The sequence below is a fragment of the Chamaea fasciata genome, unplaced genomic scaffold, assembly GCF_029207755.1.
Source record: "Chamaea fasciata isolate MVZ Bird 193981 ecotype frontalis unplaced genomic scaffold, bChaFas1.0.hap1 SCAF_5, whole genome shotgun sequence".
NCBI lineage: Eukaryota > Metazoa > Chordata > Aves > Passeriformes > Sylviidae > Chamaea > Chamaea fasciata.
In genome coordinates, this window is record NW_027094090.1 from 54,934,519 (window position 1) to 54,959,737 (window position 25,219).

At 40.8% G+C, this 25,219-nt stretch overlaps 1 protein-coding gene across 2 annotated transcripts in view; it reads right to left on the minus strand.

The window, feature by feature from the left end:
• RASSF8 (Ras association domain family member 8) overlaps positions 1-25,219 on the minus strand; it is a 74,780-nt gene that overhangs the window by 34,853 nt on the left and 14,708 nt on the right. Inside the window, exon 2 of one of the 2 annotated variants that reach the window (XM_066183755.1) lies at positions 3,199-3,281. The gene's annotated coding sequence lies outside the window, so the exon portion shown is untranslated. Of the gene's footprint in view, positions 1-3,142; positions 3,282-25,219 lie in introns of both variants that reach the window. The other variant, XM_066183756.1, reaches the window with a different exon arrangement.

Genomic DNA, 25,219 nt, shown 5'->3' on the forward strand with positions numbered 1-25,219 from the left:
AAATCTTGTTTTTTTTCCTGTAGTGACTCAGTGCCCAGGCAGCAGGAGAAAGGTGTGCACCCAGCAAAGCTGAGACAGGCAGGAGAAGCAATGAGAACCCGAGAGGCAACACTTTTCCCTTGAGATTATTTCTCACCTCAACCAGAACTTGCCAGCAGGTCAGAGCAAAACTCTCCCTGAGCCACAGATCCTCTCAGAGAGCATCCAGGAACTTCTTCCACCTATTAATGCCTTTCAGTGGATACCAGTCAAAGGTGAAGGGCAGAAAATCATGAGATCAATGAATTTTCTGATTCGTGACCTGGGGCACTCGGTTGAAAAAGGAATTGCACTCTGCTTCCAAGGTTCTGGAAGGGAGCACACAGGTTTTTAGCCCAGCCAGTACAAGTATCTGCCCAGCTCAGGGAGGTCAAAGATATCTCAATTATGACAAACACAGGCCACAAAACAGCTGGAGGATACAAATTAAGTGCCAGTGCTCACAAACCAACAAAGTCTGGTTTTGTTGCTTATCAAATATCCCAGAAAATGCAATATCACTATGCAGAAAAACATGAAGTAGCATTCTGTAAGTGAAAGCTTCTGAAGTGGGTCTCAAAACAATGTTTTTGTCAACTGTATTTAAGACTCTGTGTGAGTTCATTCAATTTAAAGCATCATTACACCTACTCTGAACTTCAAAGTTACGTCTATTTTTGTCTGCTTTTCATATTTGAAGTTTGAGTATTGAAAGAGAAATATTTCCCAAAGTTACTCCTCTGATTTGATGTCCACTTCTCCTGCCAGAGTAAGTTCTGCTCCTTTTCTTCATTATTTTATTTATTGATTAACACTGAATAAAAGTGAATTGATTTTTTTTTTCTTCGAAGTACAAAAAATCTATTTACTCTATGATTTCAGCTGGGGAAGAAAAAAATTTTATTAAAACACATACTACAAGCTGACCCTGTCTTGTGCCCCAAAACAGACAGCAAAATAAAGTCATGTAATAACAACAAATTACATTAGTGATTCAAAACAAGCAAAGGTAAATAAGGTAAGTAATTCTCCCCTGTGTGAGGATGGGCACCATCCTGATGAATTTCCAGCAGGCAAATACTTTGTGCTCTCATACAATAAAATCATTCAGGGACAGTAACTCACATGACCTGTTTCAAAGTGACAAATAAAGGAGTGACACTGCAGTCACCTGGCAGCCGGCCACAAACTCACTCCACTGAAAGGAATTTATTCAAAATAGAGTCAACAACAAATCCCTAAATATTTTAACTTGGCAGAAGAAAACCTGGCTCGATACCACTACATTCCAAGCTTCCTGGAGTTCCAGGTTAACATACATATGTATAAGTGCTCTGGCTAAGTGTCACCTGGGAAAAATACGAGACTGGTGTGTGTCTAAATTCTGTGTGCTGGTTCAGCCAGCAGGACTGTCCCATGGCTGGTGCCACCCCCCACACAAACCATCACATCCCTTTAGAAAGGTGACGTTGTTGGCTGAAGGCCGCAATTAAAGCTCTGGAAATGTTTGCTTTAAAAACAATCCACTGATGTGCATTAAAGAGATACATAAGGTGCCTGGAATGTGGGGCTGAAAGTGCTTTAATGAATAACCCAAAACACCTCTCAAATATGAGAGAACTTAAGACAAGTCTGAAGCCAGACTCTAGCCAACACAGCACTCTGAGTGCTGTACATATAGACAGATGCATTCACACACATGTACCCCCCTTCAGCAAAGCTCCTCTTCAACACAGAGAGTGCATTTTATATCATTTTATATGTGTGCATTGATATTTCTACTATTTCATTTCATTGCATCTACACTATATTAAGGATAATGGAAGTATCCATCCAATGCTGCTTTGCTTCACCTATTCCTGTAGTAAGATAAAGCTGTTGCACCTTTATCCTTATCTGTACCTCTGATACACAGAGCATGAGACAAGCTGTCATTGTGGCAGATGAACAAAGCATTTTAATTTATTTAGCTCTGTTGGTCCCTCAGCTGCTTCAGTTATCAACAATACTGCTATAAACACTGCATTTGCAATAGAAGGAGTTGTAAAATGGCAATATACACGCAAAAATGGAAAAGGTGGTGTGACTTCTATGGAAGTCTATCAATGAGAAGCTGATGTGTGCACAAAAGGCAAATCAGCTTTAAACAAGGCCTGCAAATGGTGACAAGCTAGAGAAGAAACTGCATTCTCAGTTTTTTTCACTTGCTTCACCAGCCTCATCTACATCATAAAACAGGGGACACAAAAAATCAAACCAATATGAACAATAAACAAATGCATAATCTGAAAGTATGTATTTTAATCTATGTTCTGATATTTTTCCTGTATTGAGGATGCATCATGTTGTCAGGAAAAACACTACCTAACACTGTTTACTTTTCACGACAATGTTTTTTTGATTTTTGGCAATGTCTCAATGGCCAAGCTGGGGAAAACTCCTTACAGCAAATCATAGAATCATTGAGGTTGGAGAAGATCTTCAATATCACAGAGTCCAACCTTTGATCAAACATCACCTTGTCACCCAAACCAAAGAAGTAGTACCAGGTGTTTCTTGAACACCTCCAAGGATGGTGTTCCTCCTCCTCCCTGGGCAGCCCATGCCAATGCTTGACAAGCCTTTCAGTAAAGAAATTCTTTCTCAAGTGAAGATCTGCTGCCCAGAATCATCTGACAAGCAGAGGAACCAAGGACAAAAGCCTTCTCCCATTCCACACTCCCCAGTGACAGGTTAGCTGTGGGCCTCTCTCTTACACAGCAGGAAGGTGCATACCCGTGGAGATGACACCATCACAGGAGAGAGCAATTTAGCAGGGCCAGGGCAGGTCTGTCCAGAACACAGCTGTTCAGAGAAAATGTTGCACAGAACAGGGGAACTGGGATTTTGCTCAGATTTCTCATCTCAGGAAGAAAGGAGGAGTGATGAACTTATGAAGTTGCCCCATCCCTGAAGTGTTCAGGGCCAGGTAGGATGGGGCTCTGAGCAACCTGGTCTAGTGGAAGATGTCCCGGCCCATGGCAGGGGGGTGGAAGGAGATAATCTTTAAGGTCCCCTCCAACCCAGACCATTCTGTGATTCTTTAAACTTTATAGAGCTTTCAGAATGCTTTAGGTGCAAGTACCTTCAGAAGGGAAGAGGGAAACTCTTTCTGGGAGGGTTTTGGTGCTAAATTCTTACTTGCAGATGAAGACAGAGATGTCTGCTTATGCACAATCTGCTACTCCAGGCATCAGTGTCCACTCTGCTGATGAGGGCAGTTCCTAGAAGGAAAAAAAAAAGAGAAATATTGTTATACATTAGTGAAAAAACCTTCTTGAGGATGAAGTTATATTCCCCCTCCTTCCTTTAATGTTTTGGAAAAACACAGTGTTCACCTAGCACCTACAGATCTACAACAGCCTGATACACACAAGCAGTATTTTATTTTTGAAACGTTCGTTGAAAAGAAATGTGGAATACTGCTCTTAATTTGCTGCTTCTTATACCTGGTGTGACATGTTCCTGCTATAAATAACTAAGTGTGGTAAACACCATTTCAACAACTTTCCAGAACACTGGGAGAAAAAAAAAAAATTCCTAAGCACTGTATTAGGTAGTCACGAGCATCTACCACTAGTAAATTGCAAATATAGGAGATTGTGAAATAATCTTCTTTCCCAATTTTCTTTTTAAGGAAAATAATCCTCAGACTGGAGCACTTCCAGATGTATAACCCTCCAAGTGCTCTGGAGCTGCACACCCTGACTCCCTCGCAGCGGTGAATCACGAGCAATGCATGCACAAGCAGCCAAACAAACTGTGCAAAAGGTAACAAATCCCAAACTGCTGATTAAGACTAATAATCAGCTTGGAAGGCATGCTTACTACAACAATGTTTAACAGCATCATTGTGACAGGCATTGCCTAATATTATGGCATAGCCAAAGAGAACATGGGAAATGTGGTTATTTTTAAGTCTTCACGACCAATATTATTTTCTGAATAATATTTTAAAGGAACATATCTATTATGTGTAACTCTACACGGGAACTTTATAGAGTGCAGCATGGAAAAACAGCTCTAAATCAGAAAAACTTTCCACTGGTATTTCAGCATCTCCTCTACCACTGTTGTCAGATGCTGCATTTTGTCCAGACAAAATCTTTGTCTACTAATAGCTTTCCGATGGAAAGATGCAGTAAGCACCAACTCCAGCATAAGAACATGATAAGAGTTCAGAAAACAACAAAAACCTCTTAAAGATCTGGAAAGCAGGGAGGTCTGTATAACACTAGACTATGCACACAATGCATCAAAGCCCTGTAGGAGTAATTGCTTCTCTCATAGCCTGAAACTCCACAATAGGACATTTGGGAGCTCCAAAAGTCTCAGGCACATACCAAATCTTTTCCACCATGACTGAATATGCAGCTTTCATTCACAAACCTATATTAATTAAATTCCTGGGTTGCCAGAATATGTTTTTGTGATGTTTTGTGATTTCCACTCTGCAGATCCACTAACATTTACTAACAGTTCACATGAGCCTTTTACTCTAGCTCTGAAGTGAACAGAATAATTTCTGGTGAGTTTATGTCTCTCAGCTGAGAAGCTGTAATTTAACAGAAGGAAGATATGATGTTAAATCTCCTTAATGTATTTGATTGCAGTTCCATTAGAGAACATTCCTTTAAGTTCTCTACTCAGCTTTATTCACCACATAGTCCTAAGTAGGGTCAAACAGTCATAGAAAATGCAGAACATTCATCTAACCCACCACATCAGGTTAAATCACCAGTGCTTGAGCCCCAGCTACTTACCAATCCCCACTTACACATGTTAGATTAGGAAAATAAATCTGGTTTTAGGATACAGATGGTGAATTAGTTAATCCAGAGGCACAGATGCTTGAATTTTGCAAGGGGAGTGAGGGAGAGATAGAGAAGAGAGAAATAATAATCTCACCCTAAACTATGAAAACTCCACTTTGAGATGCTAAAAGTTGTCTTCATCTACTGTAAACTGATCAACTGCCTATACAAAAATAGTAAACATTTCAATTACTGCTGTTAGTTAATTACCCCAGGGCACCTTGTATAAAAGCTGAAGAATAGTGGATTCTGAACCTAAGAATGGAGTGGTCGTGATGCTGATCCAGCAGCAGGGACCGACACTTCCACTGCAAAAGAGCAGCATTATCTGCAGCTCTGCTGAAGCCCTAAAGCTCTCCTCAGACCACTCTGCAAACTGAGTGGGAAGGAGTAAGGATAACAGCCACATTCTGTCCTTAGGGACCCCTATTAAATCAGATTCCCAACATCAGCCACTTCCTCTTTGTTTTCCTCAAGCCATATGGCTTCCTGACAAAATCTGTACAAACAATAAATCCATTAATCAAGCCACTGCTGGAGGAAAAAGCGCTCTTTTCCCCCCTTCCCTTCATCAATCCAGACATTTTAACGGAGATGTTTTATGTATTTTATTTTATGAAAGTCCCAAGAAAAATACTAAAGTGGTCTTTGTTCTCACATTGCAGCCTGAGTTCCAGTTTGTACTTGTAGAAAGAGATTCTCACATAAAACACAAAGAGATACAGGAATAAAGAGAAGTCACTCAAACCAGCAAGAAAGGAGTCCAGCCTAATTCAATCTAAGCAGGCATACAGCATAAATTGCTGCCTAGGTTTGCTGGCATACTGTCTCTAAAAACCAAAAGTTAGAAAGAAAACACAATTAACAGAAGTAGGTAAAATAAGAGAGGCATTAAAAGCCTTTTCCCACAAGGCTCTGAGGAGATGCACGCTTGCAAATGCCACAAATAGCTCAGAGGAAGAGCTTATTTTAAGAGATGTCACAAGAAAGGACTTCTCCAGAGGTCAGGTTTCTTTCTAATGTGAACCAAGATGACCAACCTGCTTCACAATCAATCAGTTTTGGCAGCTCCACACTGGTAAAATGGTGCTGGTGACAATGTGTATCTCAGATCAGAAGGAAATACAGACTGCACATGCAGGGAACTCAGTGGGAGGGAGGAAACACAGTGAGTGGTAAGATTTCTACCTGTTGTAGGTGAGAAACTCCCTTTCCAGCACGTGGAAAGATCTCCCACTTCTGTGAAAGAAGGGAGAAGAACACGAAACCCAAACCTAACCAGGCTCATTCTTTCACTAAACGTGTATTAGAGGGACTCCTAGAAATGCAAACTGCCTGTTTTGATGATCTATTCTCATGGAGGCTTTCCCCAAAACTTCTGACTGAACTTTTATTAGTCAATAGTCAGCAGTGCAGGAGGAGGACTGGAAAGAACAAGAAATTACTTTCCAACTCAGGTGGTCTCTTTCAGTCACACACTTTTAAAGCAACTGTGACCCTTCCACTCCCATGGAAGGAAAACAAGATTGGCATGGTAACAAATCTTTTTAACTTAAATCATGTTTTATTTTCTTCACAGGTGGTCTACAGCTTACCGGGTGATCAAAACTGTTCCTCAATTCATGTGAATAAAAACAACCCTCTGTTTAAATGAAGTTCAGGAAACACAAAACAGCTTATGACACTGACAAAGACCTTACAGAGGAAGAGCATTAAAAAAGGTGTGAAGTTCACTTTTCAAAACATGGAGTGGGGTGGATTTTTTGGGGGGGAAGAGAGGGCAAGAGGGTGTTTGCATTTTTTTTAAATACAGGAAAGCAGCATTCTTGATTAAAAGCAGGAAATCTTTAAAATTACATCCCTTTCTGTCTTTGGTGAATTAAGTAACAGTTAGCCACAAAGAAGAAAAAAAAATACAGAAAGAATAGCTTAGAAAGTTTGAGTCCTTATCTCCAAGGAGACACATCTGTAATGTTAACAAGGTCAGAACATTTCAGTCAGTTCTTGTGGGTAATGTGAAATACAAGATGTTAGCTTCTGTTCCTATCAAGGCAATGACAACTCTGAAAGACTGCAGATATCACTTGGAGCCTACACCACTGTGAATTATTAGCCTCGAGGCCACAGCCTAGAAAGATACAACATCATATCCAAAGTACAAAGGGATCTGTGGATGCCTTGAGGTAGTGATGAAAGGTATGTTTGCTTTGGACAGGGTGGTGAGGAGGATCAGGTGCTGCCAGCTAGGGAGGCCTTGTACCACATCTGGGGCAGATGGTCCCAATTATCTTCTCATCACTGGTAATCAGAAGTCATCCTTCAGCAGCTATATAATAACCCATGTAAAAATAAACTTGGGACTGGTGTTTGGCTCCTAGCAAGAGGAGAGCTTACCTGTCACAAGTCAGTCAGTACAGGCAGCATCCTGGCTTGGAATGTCATTTACAAGCCTGTGGTATGAAGCTCTGCAGGTGCAAGACTGTGTCTTCTCATCAGGTGGGAAAACAGAATGCTGACAAGACAGTTTGGGGGCACACCAGTGGGGAGGGGAAGGCAGCTCTACCTCCTGCCAGCTCACTCTTCTGACCTTTCTGACCCTATTCATAAACAGCATGTGCTCCCACATTAACAGGATCTGTATCACCCTGCCTTGGCTACTACTCTTACCTACAGGGACAAAACTGATCCAAACTGGAAGCAAGACTCATTAGGAGACTATAAACAGCATCAAGCTCTTCATGTCTTCAGTGACTGCAGCCACTTGTTCATGTCCTCACCTGACTGTAGAAGGCGACCAGTCACAACAAGATCCAAAACATTTACTGCCTCTCTTCCCTGAGCAGCCTCAAATAGAATTGAGAGAGGACTTGTCCAGCCCAGACTTCACTGCACCATTAAGTCCCATACCCTGTATTAGCAGAAGCAACACCATTTACATCTCAGAAAAGATGCTTCTTTGTTACTGCTATTTAGCTCTTCTCAGGAAGAGAAAAAAACTGCTCATCTTCAAATTCAGCCCTCCTTATCTGCTCACAACACTGGATCCTAGTCCTTTAAGCTCTACTGTGGTGTTGAAAAGCAAGTGTTGCGAAAAAAAAAAATGTCGACACATAAGCCAAGAAGATTGAAATTAAAATTATAAAGCACCTTGATGTAAAAGAAAAGTCTTGACAGAGATCTCCAGAGTTCTGCCTGTCATTTGTCTCCTTGCAAGTACGTGAAGGGCACTTGCCTTCCAGGAACAAGAGGCTTGACTTCATTTAATACATTTGAAGCCTTTAGAGTTCCAGTTGATGAGAAACAAGAAAGAAGAAAAACACTTGAAGTGATTTATTTTCTTTCTGTTTAAATGACACAGCCAAGAGAGCTCCAGCACATGAGCTCAGAGGACATCAGAGCAGAATACTCACAGGCAGAGCAGGTTGCTTTCTCTTCCTCCAAACTAACACTTTGTTTTGCAACCCCTGTGATTAAAGCCCATGGAACCATTACTCCAGGATGAAAAGGGGGAGCTGATACAGCAGAGAACCACCACAGTTCACCCGCGGACTCACCTGCACATCCTACTCAACTCCTTCATCCCCACGGCTGCGCCTGGAAAACACTGGGGGAATGGCACAGAAACCAGGAGTTTCTCTTCTTGTCAGCAAGAAGACTTCATTTTTTCCAACACCAGAGCACTGAGGTGTCACACTCAGCGACAGGAGGAATGTTTTCCTCTGCTTCCTTCAGCAGCCCTGGAAGCACCATGGTTCCAATAAGCTGATGATCACAGGACTCTCAAAACACTGCCCTGGCCACACCTCTGTGGTTCCACACAGTCAGGCTCACTTCATTAGGTAATTATCCAACAGAACAACAGAGAAAGTCATGGCAAGAATTTGCTTTGTTGTTGAAAACTTGTTTTTCATTCACAGTCAACCCAAGTCTGCCCTCTGATTTAAAGAGAGCAGCTCCCTTACTTTACATTCCTACCTTACCTGCACAATTTCACACTTGACTACTAATTCTTCAAACACAGCAAACTCCTGCCATACCTACCTGTGACTAAGTATTTTGCACTGGTTCTCAGAAAAGCATTTATGAGAAAGCATATTTAAAGAAAAAGAGAGAGACTGAGTAATACAGTCAAGCAGCATTCAGCAGAAATCAGGATTAGGCCTGGCTATTCACACAGCCACTGACCTGTCTGCGTTGGAGGTTAGCTCTTGTTATTAATCCTAGTGGTTAGAACCACAGGAAGGCATTTTAAAGGAAGAGTTCAAGTTAAAACATGTATGTCATTAAGCATGCACATCTCTGAAAAAGTACAGTTGGGCAAGTCATCCAGGTACTTAGGCAACTTAGAAGGGGTAGCACATAAAAATAGAAGTACAATGACGTGCCATTCGCTTTTATTTCTTTCCTTGAAGATAAGTGTATTTAACAGTAACTGAAAAAAAAAATGGAGTAAGATGCTGGTTTATTTCCATTTGTGTAGTTAAAACCCAGAAGAACTAATGAGAAATAATCTCCCTTTCCAGAGGAGCTATGGCTGCCCCATCCCTGGCAGTGTCCAAGGCCAGGCTGAATGGGGCTCTGAGCAACCTGGGATAGTGGAAGGTGTCCTTGCCCATGGCAGAGGGGTTGGAACAGGATACGCTTTAAAGTCCCTTCCAACCCAAGCTATTCAGGTTTTATGATTCCTTTACCACTGAGCAAGTGTCCCTGCCAGCAGAATGACTACACTGGTGGCAAAACAGTGGCTCACCATGCAGCTTGTGACTGCAGTACAGCCAGAATCCATCAGCCCCTCCAGTTTGCTCACAGTTGGTATTACAATTCCTCAGTAAACAATGCTCCACTTTCTAGGCACTGCCAGACAATTCCCATTTCCACATCATATCAATTTATAGGCAATTCTTGAGAGCCTGTTCTATTTTTGAAAATAATGAAAGAATGCTGCTATCTTTGCAAGTAAAACCCCTTCTTTTCTGCTTCTCTGGGTTGTTTACACTGCATCCCTTTGTGTGATGATTTGGCCTGATTTTGTATGAGCACCAAGGTAGGTTAGTTTCCAGAGCCCATATTAGGAACATAAAATAATTAAGACATCAGGATTAAACAGCCACTGTTTGTAAATTCAAATTGGTTCAGTTTAGAATTAACCCAAACCAGTAAAAATACCCAGTGTCAAGTCAGTTTTGTCTGTAACATCAGCAGAACATTCAACATTGCTCTGCATTTCCAAATAACCCTTTCAACACAAGACATCTCTCACCCAAACCAGTGATTTTCCAGAGGGTTTAAAGGTTAACTTCAATTACCCTTTTCTTGGCAAGGAGTCATAACCCACTGCTAATAACCCAGATTCCAGACTTCTTAGAATTGCTCAGGACAAAGCAAAGCACTTAAGACAGCGCCCTCAGCAGCAGCAAAACCTAGCAGGTGACAGAGAAATCCAGCCCCTGTTCCCAAGGCCTGCAGTGCTCTCTTTTGTGACCGCCACCTTGCAGGCAGTGCACTGCTGCAGCCTTCCATTTGATTCCACAAACTCATCTTTCCCCTGTTTCCAAAGCACACAGCTCCACTGACACTTGAAAGCAGAATTCTGAACTGTACCATTCTTCCTGCCTGGCCCACGTGGCACCCCTCAGTTCTGAGTGAACTGGGTCAGGAATCAAATCCACATTTGTTAAGAGCCAGAAGCTCACAAGGAGTCCAGCAATATGCACGAGCCAATGAAACTACACTGCTGAGAGGATAAAAGCAGCCAGTGAATTCCTCCCTGACCATGCCAGTACTCATCCAGAAGGAAAGGACATCACCAAGACAAACTACTTGCACTCATGAGAGCAATCATAAGCCCATCTCTCTTGGTTCTGCCTTTGCACACAAAGCAAAGTTAAAGTGCTCAAGGGCCAAAGAGACTTCATACTATCATCAATATATTAAGAGATCTTTATTTGAGATGATGTCTTGAAAAAAACTTCATTAATGTATGGGAAATATCGAAACATGGACAACATGTAATTTTCTTGTTTATGTTGAAACACCCTGAAAGTAACTCAGTTTCAGTAAATAATAATACAGTGAGTTTGTTAAGCAATAATTTCTTCCAGGTAGCTTGTGTCTGCAAATAGCTTCCATCTAATGAACTTCAAATGTCTTTAACTGAAAGCACACACTGGCTAATAAGAAGTAAAATACTGAAGTGTGCAGCTGTTACGTGTTTCATGGCTGTAAAAAACAGACACAGATGGCACCTGCAGAAAGCAAAGCCAGGCCTGAAAGCTTGCATATTTCCAGCTTCCTCCACAAGCTTTTGTCCTTGGGGAAGATGAGTACCTTCCATCAGTCCTTCATCAAACATCCCAGTCCTGTGCCATCATGTTCCCCTCCCAGAGAGTGTGAGGAAATATTATCAGGGTTATAATACACCATTTCTCAGTTACTAACCAAAGAAATAAACATCTTACAGCAGCTACTGCTATTATATAATCACAGATTTCTTTTCATGTGGAGCTTTAATCTCCCACTTCATTATGTAGTCAAGAGATGCCAAACATCCTTTTTCTTTCCTTGCAATTACCCGTGAGTCAATGGAAGACAAACACAGAGCTGATTTTTGCTGGATTTACTGCACCCTGTCCAAGGAAATTTAATCAACCCTCTGAGCAACAAATTCCAAATACACTTGGACCTCACACAGGTGCAAGTGTAAGGCAAATGTGAGAGAGAGAAAAGTTAATTTCTGTATTGCAATCCAATGCCTCCTTCCCAAACAGCAGGAAGTAAAGCCACAGCATTTGTCTCTCTTGAGATTTAACTTAGGAGAAACCCTGCAGAAAGTGATCAAGGCACAGCAGTTTCAGAACTAATTACAATCTCTAGTTGGACACTTACTGGTAGTTAATTAGCACCTGGGAGATACAAGGGCCAACTCATCATCAGCTACCAGGAAATGCAATTTATGCCATTAGAGTCTTTGAAAATTATTTATTTATTTGGTAGTATAAAGGTACATAACAAGTTCTTGCTTCAGCTACTACAAAACTTAATTTTTGTGATTGGCAACACAACAACTTAAACACTTTAAAAGGTCACTAATAATCAAGAAGAAAGCGTCACTTTACTGTCCACTTCTACTGTTCAGCTTATGGCACAGGCTGGTGCTGTCACTGTTAAAGCCACCTCCTCACATCTCACACCAATGGGGTTGCTAAATGTAAATAATTAATTTTAGTGTGAACATTAAAACCAAGTTTTCTTCTACAAACATGACCCCTATCAGTCAGTACTTGAATTCTCTGAAAAAGGTATATTTTTGGGGGTGAGATGCAAGGTATGGGATGGGAGACAAGGAAAAGCTACTTTAATAGATGACTGCTCAAGTCTACTAGGTCACATAAGAAAAGGAAAGTAACCACAACAAGGTTTGTCGCAAAAAAGAAGATAATGGGCAGGTTAAAAAACACCTTGTATAGCAAAGTGAAAATAAACATAATAAATCTTAGTGGCATCCCTGCCCATGGCAGGGGGTTTAGACCAAAATGATCCTTAAGCTCCCTTCCAACCCAAACCAGTCTGTGATTCTAGATAACCAGACTCTCTAAGCACTGGAACAGTGGAATGAGAGAGTCTTCATATTCCCAAAACTTTTTCTTCACAAGATTAAAAAAGATTTTCTGTTAAGTTTTTCTAACTGACTAATGAGGTCTTCATATTAACCCCAGAGCCAGACCAAGGCAGAAGTCAACACTTTTATTCAGACCTTTTCTTACAGTTGAACCACCAGTTACTTATTTACTTTTTTTTTTGTTTGCTTGGTTTTCATAGGGGACTGTCGGACTCATTACCTAAAATTAAGTGCTCAACACAAGCCAGACAAAACGGAAAGATTTCTTCAGAGTTCAAAAGCAGGACCGAGATCCTGCTGCCATTAGCAGAAATAACAGGAAAAGAATCAAGATAAAGAACAGCAGCAATAAAGCCCATTGTGTCTGTTACACTGTTTTCAGACTTCCATGGAACTGTCTCTCTCTTGATTTAGAGCAGTGGACAGCAAACCCCCAAATTCCATTTGAGAAGGTCCCTTACACTACAACAATATGTGGGAGGCCCAAACCTCTGCAGTTCAAAGACAAAGAGCTACAAACACAGGGCACCAACATGCTGCAAAGACGTACTGATACCTTTCAGAGTCCTGCTCAGTCAAGGGAGACCTGAAGCCAAGTGGCCAATAGGCTGTCCTGGCCTGCTGATACACAACAGTGAGTCTGGTTCTTTTGATGACTTGGCCATTTTTGCCGTGTGTTTTTATCAAAACTCTTCTTTCAATTACATCTCGGCACAATTTTACAAATTCTCCTCCTCCCCAAACCTAGCCGTTTGCAAAACTGCAAACATTTTGTTACACAGTATTACAAATGTAATTCACAGTATCACAGAACAGCCAGGAATGGAAAGAACCCCCAAGATCATCCCAGCCCAGCCCTCTGCCGTGAGCAGGGACACCTTCCACTATCCCAGGCTGCACAGAGCCCTGTTCAGCCTGGCCTTGGACACTGCCAGGGATGGGGCAGCCACAGCTGCTCTGGGTACCCATTGCCAGGGTCTGCCCACCCTCACAGGGAAAAAATTCTGCCTCGTATCCAATCTAAGCCTCCTCTCTGTCAGTGTGAAGCCATTGCCCCTCGTCCTGTCACTCCAGGCCCCTGTAAATAGTCTCGCTCCATCTTTCCTGTGGGCTCCCTTCAGGCACTGCAAGGCCACAATGAGGTCACCCCAAAGCCTTCTCCTCTCCAGGCTGAACAATCCCAATTCCCTCAGCCTTTCCTCCCAGCAGAGCTGCTCCATCCCTCTGATGCCCTTGGTGTCCCTGCTCTGGCCTGGCTCCAGCAGCTCCCTGTCCTTGCTGTGCTGGTATTTGGAGATGATTAAAGTTAACACTCACTCAGATCCCATCCAAATTACACCAGTTCTGATGAGTTCTCACACCTTCAATTTCCAGAATCTCAATGAAAACCAAGAAATAGCTAATTAAAGCCTTAGTTAGGATAGTTTCTTCCCTGGGGGCAAATGGAATCCACCTACACACTAAACTTACAAAACAGTCAATAGCAAAGTGTAAATATTGCCTGAAACTAACACTCACAATCAATGAAACAGCTTTTGAAACTGCAAATATAACAAAGAGGCTGAATAGAATGTTTTAACCTTCTTTGAAAATGACAAAGACTAGCAATGTTAAAAGGCTTTTAAGAGATGCACAGCTTGTTTCTATAAAAAGTCTAATGCCAACTCACTTAAAAATACTCTTGCTACTACATCCAAACAGCAGGTGGGTACACAACAACACCAGAGAGCTGAGACACAGGAACAACCAAACCGTGAGCACAAGACTTGCATAGTGACCTAACGCCACCACAGACCTGAAGGACAGCACTACCGCTCTGAAAATTATTTAAGGAAAACATCTATTTTTCTCCTTTGGGTTTCATACCACTTAATGAAAGGCTCAAAAGATACCAAGTGATGAAACCACCTGAACGAAAAGCTCAGGTCTTGGGAGTACTTATCCCATGACAGGATAGCTGGGAGCTGAACAAGAAAATCCTCACTAAGTTTTCTGTGTTTACTCAAGACACAGAGCACAAATTTGCCTGGTTTGTTTATCCCTTTGCCAACTCCCACAAGGACACAGGACAATTTCACCTCCAAAGAAACCAGCCAGCACAAACCAGTAATTACCTCAAAGTGCTTCAATGATGCCCTTAAGCAGGCAAATATTTCCTTACAGGAATGCCATATAGGCACCTAAAATTCCACTGGGCAGAAACAAATATCACCAGAAGGCCTGTGTTTGTATTCCTTCTAGTGTGTGCTTTCTTGCTGCACCATCAAGTGCAATCTGCACAGCTTACTCTTTGAATTCATGCTTTGTGAAAAAAGCCACAAAGAACACTCAGTTATTAATAATAATCCTCAAGTATTATGTTAAGAACACACCAACTCAGTTGACTTAGCATAGTTATGCATTAAAACGATCAAAAGCTTTAAAGGACGTTTACATAGTTTCTAAGATTAGCCAAATACTAAGTGAAAATCCCACTTTATGGTGAGAAAACAGGCCACTTCTCAGTACATTAATGACATCTTAATTTTTTGAGTTAAAAACCACATTCAAACATTTTTACTAGACATTGCTGTTTATAATCACTGGACAACAGCTGAGTTCAGGCAATCTCTTCAGCTGGAAGAGACATCTATAGCAATGAAAATTTTATTCAGCTTCATAAAAAAGCATCAACCTACAGCACTCTTCATAACATAATACACCAGTTGCACACAATATTAAATTCAGCTGCAGTGATTGAGAATCCTCTTTGCTGACAGAAGCTCAAAAAATAATCAAATTTTCACCTGATCAATTACAGCTAAATAATTCTATAGGAGACTGGTTCTCTGCCACAGCACTAACTCCTGGTATTGAGACTTCTCTGTATTTCCACTATCAGTTTCCAACAGAAACTACTGCTAATTAGGTAACTCCTGGAGTTCTAGAAATAAAACAACCTGCTACAAACTGGTTATGTGGGCCTAATCTTGACTTGCCCTGTGGATACTCTGGGCTAAAGATAACACAGAGCAATGGGCTAACAGTGCCAGGCAGAAGCACTTCGAACTTGTCACTCAAAAGACCTATGTTGCTCCCAAAATCTACCAGTTTTAGGTTAGTAATACTTTCCTTTGCCAAATTTTTTTCAGGAACACTGTAGCTCCTTGTTCTTTGTGTTAGTCCAGGTCTTCGAGGCACCAAGGAAAAGAAGAGACGTAGAGGCCAGGTAAGCAGTGTTAAAATAATTCTGTACATACATGGTTATCACAGGAAAGTTAGTAATTCTGGCAAAAGGACTGCAACAATGCGGTTGGCAAAGCATTCCATCAGGTTTTTCAAACATTCATGGGAGGCATTCAGAAAGAAGGGGGAAAACCAACATGAAATAAAGCAACACAAGACCTTCACCACTGTGCTACTCAGCAATCAACATGACTCACTCACTGCTTATCTCAGGCTCCTATCAGCATTTCCAGGAGCAAGCCTTCCCTGACCACAAGTCACAGCCTGCTAGAACTGACAGAAAAATCTAAATCTAGAAAAATCTAATAGCTGACCCACATACTCACAAAAAAAAAATCCCAAACACAGCCATGCCATGAACCAAACCTTAAAAAGATTTGACACAGCAGGAGGAGAACGTGCTGCTTCAGGAATTAAGATCTCCTCACCCCACTGCGCTGGTGGGAGAAACTCTGTTCTCCAGGCATTCATTCACCAGGAAAATGTGAGAGCCACTACTGGCCAGAGCAGGAGTTCAGCAGGACAAAAAAAGCATTATACAACCTGGAACAACTGCAAGTGATGGAGAGAGGCTTTGGAAATCCAAACATTCAGCAAAACAGGCCAGGAGTGCCACGTTCCCAGGCACTGGATGCACTGATGCTCATGGTACCTTCTCTGCAGAAGGCAAGAGCAGAGTGAAACACTCCCTTTTTTTGTTTCAGAAGATGAATGAAAGTTTAATTAGCCCAGATCCTCAGAGGGAGCTAAATTTTTTAAAGACTTGCCCAACAGTGATGAGGATGAAGAGTAACAAGAGTTATCTATATTTGATGTGTAGCAGAGGAACAAAATTATCAAACTCCACCAACATTAACACAACCAGACACTCTTGTTGTTCATTTTTCTCAGTTACATTTTAGAAAGGACATTCTTTTTTTTATTAGGAAAACGGAAATTGCATTTCTCCACTATTTATTCCAGTCATTTTTGTCCTTCTTGCCCTTGCACATACTTTGCATAGGACATAATATCCCATATGAGAACAATTACTAGATTTTACTAAAAGTGACCTGGCATCATCATGAAATTATTTCTTTGCTACACAAAATATTTTTAAGATGGATATAAGATAGGACAAAAACATTGGTTTGGTCACCTCCAAAAGAACTCATTATGATAAAAAAAGACTGCATACAGGTAAGACATTTCACCGAGCTATCATATTCCCAATAAAAATAACCCACCATATAACACAAACCCCGTATTCTTTATGCTTCATTCTTGGAAACACAATTTAAAAAAAAAAAAAAAATCAGATTTTAGAGTGAAGCCTCCAAAGCAGCACTGTTAATATCCCAATATGCTGTTACGCAATTCTTAATAAATAAGTTTCGGAAATGCATTTAAATCAGAATCAGCGTTTTCTTGACAGTTTGCCATTAACAGACAAATAATTATTTCATTTCTGCCAGTGTAGCAAACTGATAGCAATCCAACTTAAAAGTTATTCTATTTCAAGCTTGTTTCCTACCCACCATTAAGTGAAATTGGTTTACATTACTTGACTAATGCAGTAAATGCAAGGCTCCTGTCACTTGACTGTAAGAGTGTCTCATACATTGGATATTATTGCATAGCTGAAACAAAAATATAATTTAAATGCAGTAATATTTAATTTTGCAGCACCCTATGTCCTAGAAAAGCCCTTGCCCACAGCAGCAGCTTTGCCATAGTTAAAATCTGAGGCATAGATGGAAGCCCCACAGGGAAACCGGAAGGGTAAAGCATAGCCAGACCACCATTTCCCCATTAAATAATTGTTTTCATTGCACCATTTAGAACTGGAAGTTCATACCTCAACACAAAGCTGTGTATTTGGAAAATAAGTGTTTTTTGGGCATTTTTTTATCCAAAAAGAAGAAAGAATTAGACTGAATGGAGAGTTCAGAAAGTTCCTCATAAGTATAAAGCAGAAGAGGTGGTGGTCTAAAGTCACAGCAATAATGCACAGCTGCAAAAAGCCTCACCCAAACCCAACCTGAAGACTGTGAGAAAAGTGCCTGTGGAACACTGGATCAATTAGAGTGGTTTGGATTGGAAGGGACCCCAAAAATCATCTTGTTCCAACCCATTCCACTGTCCCAGGTTGCTCAGAACTCCATCCAGCCTGGCCTTGGACACTGCCAGGGATGGGGCAGCCACAGCATCTCTGGGCAACCTGTGCCAGGGCCTCACCACCCTCACAGGGAACAAGTTCTTTTTAAAATCTGTTCACCATCATTCAGAGTCTTTTAGCTGTTGTTGCTCTAAGGAAGAGGAAGATCAAATCTTTTATCTCCATTTGTAGCAGCAAGAAGCAGCCCACGTGCAATCCAAGTTCAGAGCTACAACAGATGTATATCCAAGTACAGAACCAGCATGGCTGCAGCAAATCAAAGCAGATACCAAACACTCCAAAAGGCAAGTTACAATGCAATTACAGAAGGGAAAATCCCATTTTTATACACCATATGAAGGAAAACAACAGACTAAGCAATGGCTTGACACCACTGTTAAGCTCTAAGAAGGTTTTCCATTAAAATCAAAGTAGGACACAATATCTCAAATTGCTGTTTAGACTCCAAAAGGAATAATCATTTGGAGCACAGAGTTTAATTCTGTTCAGCCAACCACATTAATTAAATACATACTGCCTAAAATAAACCTGGAACTATGCTCAGTGTACACTGTCATAAAGGGGTGTAGGGGAAATCCATCAGTTTAAGACATATGCTCATAAACCAACCATAATTACTATTCTAAGGACTTCAGAATTGACTTCTTACGCACATTAGTTGAAAGGCCAAAAGCTATTTTTATAGCATGGTTTATGGTCTACATAAACCCTAGAAATAAAAGATTTAGAGCTAAGTCACAAGTCAAAACTTTTTTTTTTTTTTAACCCAAGGTGGTGGTGTCATCAGCAAGGGGAGCTCTTCATCTCCTCCAAGTCAAGAGTTAGAAGTCACCATCTTCTTCTGGAAGCAAATGTAACTGCAGATCTGCTCCTACCAACATCCTCATGGATTTGAGAGGTATGAGAGAAGAGGTTTTGTCTGCTTTTGCTCACAGGACTGTACATGAAACCCTCACACAAAAGTACAAGCCCATACCTGTTTTATGGGTAGGATGGCCAAGTGTCTGTGACCCAGAGCATCCTGAGTGCTTCCCTTTTCACTCAGCTGTGTTAAAACACAAGACTATGACACGCTGCTGGTTTTTTCCATCCTTAAACAACAATTCTGGGGAAAACACGTATATTTCTGAGTAGTAATGAGGTTATTTTTTAATGACATTAAAAGCCACTTGATGAGGGCTGAGTGTGTGCTAGATAATGGATCAGAACACTCTTTACAGTAATTCAATTACAACATAACTCCTTGAGCCTTCTAAAAATAAGGAGTATAATGGAAGGAGAGTGACTATTGGTGAGCAAACTGCGTCCAAGAATGACGTGAATGAGAATCTTAGCTCTAAGATTCTGGGTGGGACAAGGAGCTCCTTGCAGCAATCAACAACTGACTACTAGCACCAGAAAACAGAATTTGTTATTTATTTGTTTATATGTGATTATTTTTATGTCTATTATCCACACATATAACATGAAGGTGGACAAGAGTTCAGCCTTTCTGTATTTCTGAAGTTGTTTACCTGCATCTTGGCTTTCTACATACACTGAAGAGAGCCTAGGTAACAAAATCCCTGGTAAACAATCTGTTATGCTCTAACTGCATTAAACAGCATGGACAGAAAACCATTTTCAACGAGAACATAAGGTAGCTCCACTTGTGAAAAGAAGGAAATCTCACAGAATTTTGAGCTAGTCAGTAGTGACACACTTCCATCACACAAGGCTTTCATGCACTAATACTCATCTTCTCCATTATTATTGATTTTTAATTTTTTTTTCTTTAAATCTGTGACCTATATAAGTGATGAGAAGTCAAGTAATTATAGGAGAACTGAGCACCAGGCATGGAACAAGCAGCTGAATAATTGCCCAGCTGGGCACACAGATATCCTGTCTTGATCCTTTAAATAACATCCATGTCACAGGAAGAGAGGCCGAAGTTTCATTCAGCTTTTCATATTTCCCCATTTAAATTAATGTACAAGATCACAAACACCAGCACAACAAAAGGATTTCTGCGTTTTAAAGCACCTCCTCAGGTAACATTTCAAAGAAGATTAGAAGCTCCATTGGATTACTTGACATTCCTGCATTTAGCTGCAGGCAGTTTGGGAATGTTCTCCCTAAGTAAAGGTTTATTACTTGGCACATGCACCTTTTCAGAACTTGTCTTTAGCTTTTAGACTTACTGATTGCTGGAACAGAGAACAGAAGCCATTGCCAAATTATCATTATAGCAACACTTTTCAAACATAAGGCAAATTTCTTAATACAAACACATAAGATTTCTTGGCTTTACAGGTAGCATCAGAACTATTTAATTATGTTAATTTCTGGCTGCTTCTTTCATAAACTTGTATCTGTGCTGTAAGAAAAATCCAAGTCTCTTTTCCTCCCAGCTCCTGGTTTATACTGGCAAATTCCAATCAAATTCCAGCCATCACAGCAGGGAAGAGTTACCCATATTTTAGAATGAACCTGGAACCTTCTACCTGAAGACAGACAAGGCCATCAGAGCAATGATGCTCCATGTTCCTCCCCTTAAACAAGCCTGCCATACTGCACCTAAAAAAGCATCTGGAATTAAAGAAATCCAGGCAGGAAGATGGATCTTCAGCAAATTCCAGCTCCTGACAGAGGAATATGTTCAAATCAAATGATCCTCCCTTTTCATTCCTGATACTGCTTATCTTTCTCACCTTATGATCTTTAGAGGAAAAAATACACTAATGGTCAGGCTGATACTTCTGCCAGATAAAAGAAACCTTAAAATGCACAAAATTACATCTAAGTTCTTAATTGTAAACAATTTTTTTTTCCTTCAGTGTTTGCAAGACATGTCTTCCAAGATCTCAGGCACTGCTTCAGAATCACCTCACTCAGTTTTCAAAATCAAAATGGCACCTTGCTGTAATTTATTTACAAAGTTGAAAGCTTGGGGTTTTTTTAAATTTTTTTTTAAAAGTAGTCCTATTTACCTACCAAAAAGAGCTTATCTTCTTTCAAACTGACTTATTACTGCACAAAAGAAGTGAGAGGAGCTCTCTCCTTCAATGTTTGTGTTCAAACACATCCAGGACAGCCAGTTGTGCTCACAGAATACAGCACCCACAGGGAAGAAGGTCACCTGCCGTGACTGACAGCTGAATATTTTAAGACCCAGAGAAGAGAACTTGAAGTTTAATGCAGCTGATGAAAGCTGAACTTGCGTCAGTGTTTCTGGTGCAACCCAAGCCACGCAGGATTGGCACCCAAACATACAGAGTTAATAGCCCACAAAGGCACTGCTACACTGCTTTTACACTACTATTCTACACCAAGAAAAAAGTGAAAAAAATTTAGGTTACAAGTCTCTAACATAACACTGCTTCCCCTCACACTCAATATACTGTTACTGTGGCATGTTCTTGCACATTTAAGTTACAGAAACACAGAAACACCAATCCATAAAGAATATTTGCTTTCAAACAGTGGTTGCAGTGATTATAACGCTCCCAAAGTGGCTGTAAGTGAAAGTGGAACACTGATAAAAGTCTAAATCATTAGCAAGAGTTTCACATTACCAGCCAAGCTTCAAAAGCAGAAAAGTTACCTTCCCACACTTACTGACTGACCAAAGGACGGCAGGTTTCTGCTCTCAGCTCCACATCATAGCGGTACATTCTTTAGAGTCTCCACAATCTCACCAATTCCATTCCACTCGGAGGCAGGAAGAGCCATCAGCTCCTTCAGGGCTTCTCCCAGAAAGTTCAGCCTTCCACTGCTTCCCTCCCAGGCCTGGCACAGCTCTTCTGTCAGCACAAACTCCAGGCAGATCTGGCCTGGCAGCTCTGTTTTGCTGGCAAGGGCAGCACCAGAACTCAGAAAATCTTCATGATGAGCCCCAGGGTTGCTTAAAAGAGTGCGGATTGATGATGTCTTTAGGGGTAAAGTTGTTGCTGCAGATGGTGTGTGCACAGCAAGGGAGGACACCTGCACTACTGCAGTCAGCTAATTAAATAAATTGAGCTTGCTTCAGCACCTGCAAAACCACACCAGCAATGAAGAAACCATCCCCACCAGAAACTGTGATCTTACACATTATGCACATGACAATTCCATTATTAGATAACAAGGCACAGGCTCTGAACATTCAGATTTCTATTCTGTAAGCAGCTGAAGTTCAGCATCTCTCAGAAAATAAATGCATGAAGTAATTATAATTTCTCAGTCTCCACAAAATCTGTGGTGCTAGTATCCTGACATGACTCTCCGTTCTGGAAGGTTTAGTGTAAGTGAACAATTTTAGTCTCCCCAAAGCCAGCCAGAAGCTGAAGTTGACAAGCAAGAGTACTAAACTTCCAGTTTCCATGGAAATGGAATTTGGATCAGTACAAACAGGGATTTCAGAATTTAAAACCCAACGCTCTCCATCTTCCACACTTTAATTCAACATTCATTTTCCTGGGTAATAAGGGGTCAAGAGAGGCACAAATGCCACACACATTTGTGATCCAGTAACTCACCCTGCCTTGTGGCTCCCCATTTTCATTTAGAGGTTGCCAGCCCCTTCTAAACCAGGCACCAGAGCCATCAATTCAGCAGCAGCCAGCCAGACACATTTATAAACACGACAGTATCCCCAAACTGTGCATCTGGGAGGACAGACTGGTTCCCACTTACGTGATGCTAATACACATGAAATAGTTGCTTTACAGCCCCATGCTGAGCCACCCAGAACAGGGAAGTTGTGCCATACAGCACAGTCAGTAACAAAATTCTCGTTTTTATTGTTGATATGACCCAACAGAACTGCACAGCAACAGAACTATGGGATTTTCCAACTGTAAATCTCCAGGCAGGAACAACAACAACAACAAAGTATATTTCATCACCACTAATGCAACACTCCTGCAGCAGTGGCTGCCCAGTGCTGCAAGGGAGAATTCCAACTGCAAGGGTGCTCACTGGCAGCTAAAACAATTTGCCAATGGTTTTTATGGCTCCTGTTCCTTCTGTTTGGCAAGAGCAGAGGAAGAGTAATTTTCTGGAAGTATTTACATTGATTTTGCAGCTGATGACAACACTCCATCTGCTCTCAGACACTTCAGTGCCTCTGCCAACTTCTTCCCTAATGTGGTACTTTCTCCAAGCTTTCCCAACACTTCTCTGCTTCCTGCACTTCTTCCACCACATTTGAAGGGGACATTTCAAGTTGAGATGGGAACACCTAACCCATGCCCAAACCCACAAATCAGCAAACAGGTTTCAAATGAACTCCCCGTCTTATGACCATCACCTCCAGAAGCCTGAGGATGTGGCTGACGGCATCAACAGAGCTGGCAAAATCCCTGAAATAAAAGGGTCCAGGCCAATGAGAAGAAGCAGAGTTTTAAAAGTACCTACATGCACTCATTCTTTTAAGAAAAGCCCAGAAGTCCCATGGAAGTCAAGATTTTTTCCCTAGCATTTAAATAATGCAACCTAGTAAAGCAATATTCTCTCTACGGCAAATAGTGGCCTACCCCTCAAAAATACCAAATTTCTGATGCTTATGCAGCAAGTGCAATTCTACCCCCAAAACTTGTGGTGTAAATCAAAGAGAAGGAAGGATTCAGTTTGTACCCGTTTGCCTGGCACCTTTCGTAGAGTTAAACATTAAAAGAAGCAGCAAAAGCAAATAAATATTTGGAAGCGTGATTTTTTTGTTGTTGTTTTTGTTCTAACTTTAGGGCACTTATCAAGGCAGAAGCATACACAAATAACTTGGCTGCTGTCTCTAACTTTTATACAATGATCACACTACCTTGATGCCATGCCTTACCATTCAAGATAAAGCAGTCCTAAAAAATGTGAGAGCTCATCTTACAGCATCATATAAGTGAAAAATAACCCCCCAAAAGTCACATACGGCATTCTTTTAAAGATGAATCCACCACAGGAAAATGGATTGCAAAGTCAGAGATTCTTGAAAAGTGACTATGACTTTCAGCAGCTCATGTAAGAATTGTAAGTATTTAAACCCCCAAGAACAGAGATAAAAAGAGCATCAGCCTGCACACGTTTCATTTGAAATTAGGAAAGTATGTTGGTGTGAAATGGCATCCCTAAGAAATAATCCTAAAGGGTAAATGCAGGAAATAAATGCCTTAATCCCTTTTGTATCAGTGCATATTTATTAGGCCCTGTGCAGAGATAACCATGATCTGTGATGTACAAGTTGGATTTGACATCTGAAGGTTTCTTCTAGCACAACACCTGTCTCAAATTATCTATCCTATTTGCTGACAACCAGAGAAAGAATTTGTCTGTAAACACAGTAATCCTTTCTTCTAACAATTTGCCCTTTTCTTCTCATTTCAGTGACCACCTAAATAGAAGAAAAAAGCAAATCACACCATATGAAAAACAGGCATCAGCCTCATTCCACTGCTGCAATTTGTCTCTGTTACTTCAAAAACCCAGGACCACAGCGATAAGCCCAGAAAAAACAATGGATTTGAAATGAGCCTTTTTCTCTTCCAGAACCCCTACAATATGTAAGCAACCTCCTGCTTCAAGTTACAGGCTCAGAAAGAAACTGAAAGCTGAAAAAATTTGGAAAAGACCAATCTCTTTGCATTTAGGCACTGGACTCAGGTTTGCTTTTGTAGCAAATAAAAGACCAATTCAGCAGCTACATCAAATACAGCAGCTTGTTTTGGCAACCTCATTTTTAGGAGATCAGATTTAGCTACTCAGCTTTAATACTCTTGGTTTTGAATTAACCATCTGTTCTGTAACATTGAGACAGACCTGGTGAGTGCAGTGTCAATATAAGGGGTCTTGAGGCTAAAACACATAAATACATATATATATATATACACTCACAACAGGCAAAAGAGTCCATCAAAATAATAATCAACTTTCCCCAAATGGAAGAGGTAGTGTTGATCTTTCTATTTATTCTGGGGTTTTCATTTTACCCAACTACCAAGAGGAACTTGGGCCAACCCAGCACACGTTTTAATCAATTAACACAAAAAGGAAACAACTCTGCAATGCTTTAGAACAAAAAGATTTGCATCTACAACAGCTGTAGGTCAAAGATCTTAATCTGGGTTATTTTGAGAATATTGCCAAAAATAAATATGTTTTTCCACTGTAAATTGTCCCTGCAAAGGAAATGCAGAATTCTCACATGAAAATATAGAGTAAGAAAAAGCTCCATATGCAATGATAGGTATTTTTAGAGTATTGTTGTGAAAATGTGGAAGCTTCTTTTTCGCCTTTCAAAAAGATAGATGCAAGTGCACAGTTGCTCTGCTATTTGAAGTCCTATCAAAAGGAGACAGGATTTCTAAGTGTTGCTTGACCGGTGAACTTTTAACAAAC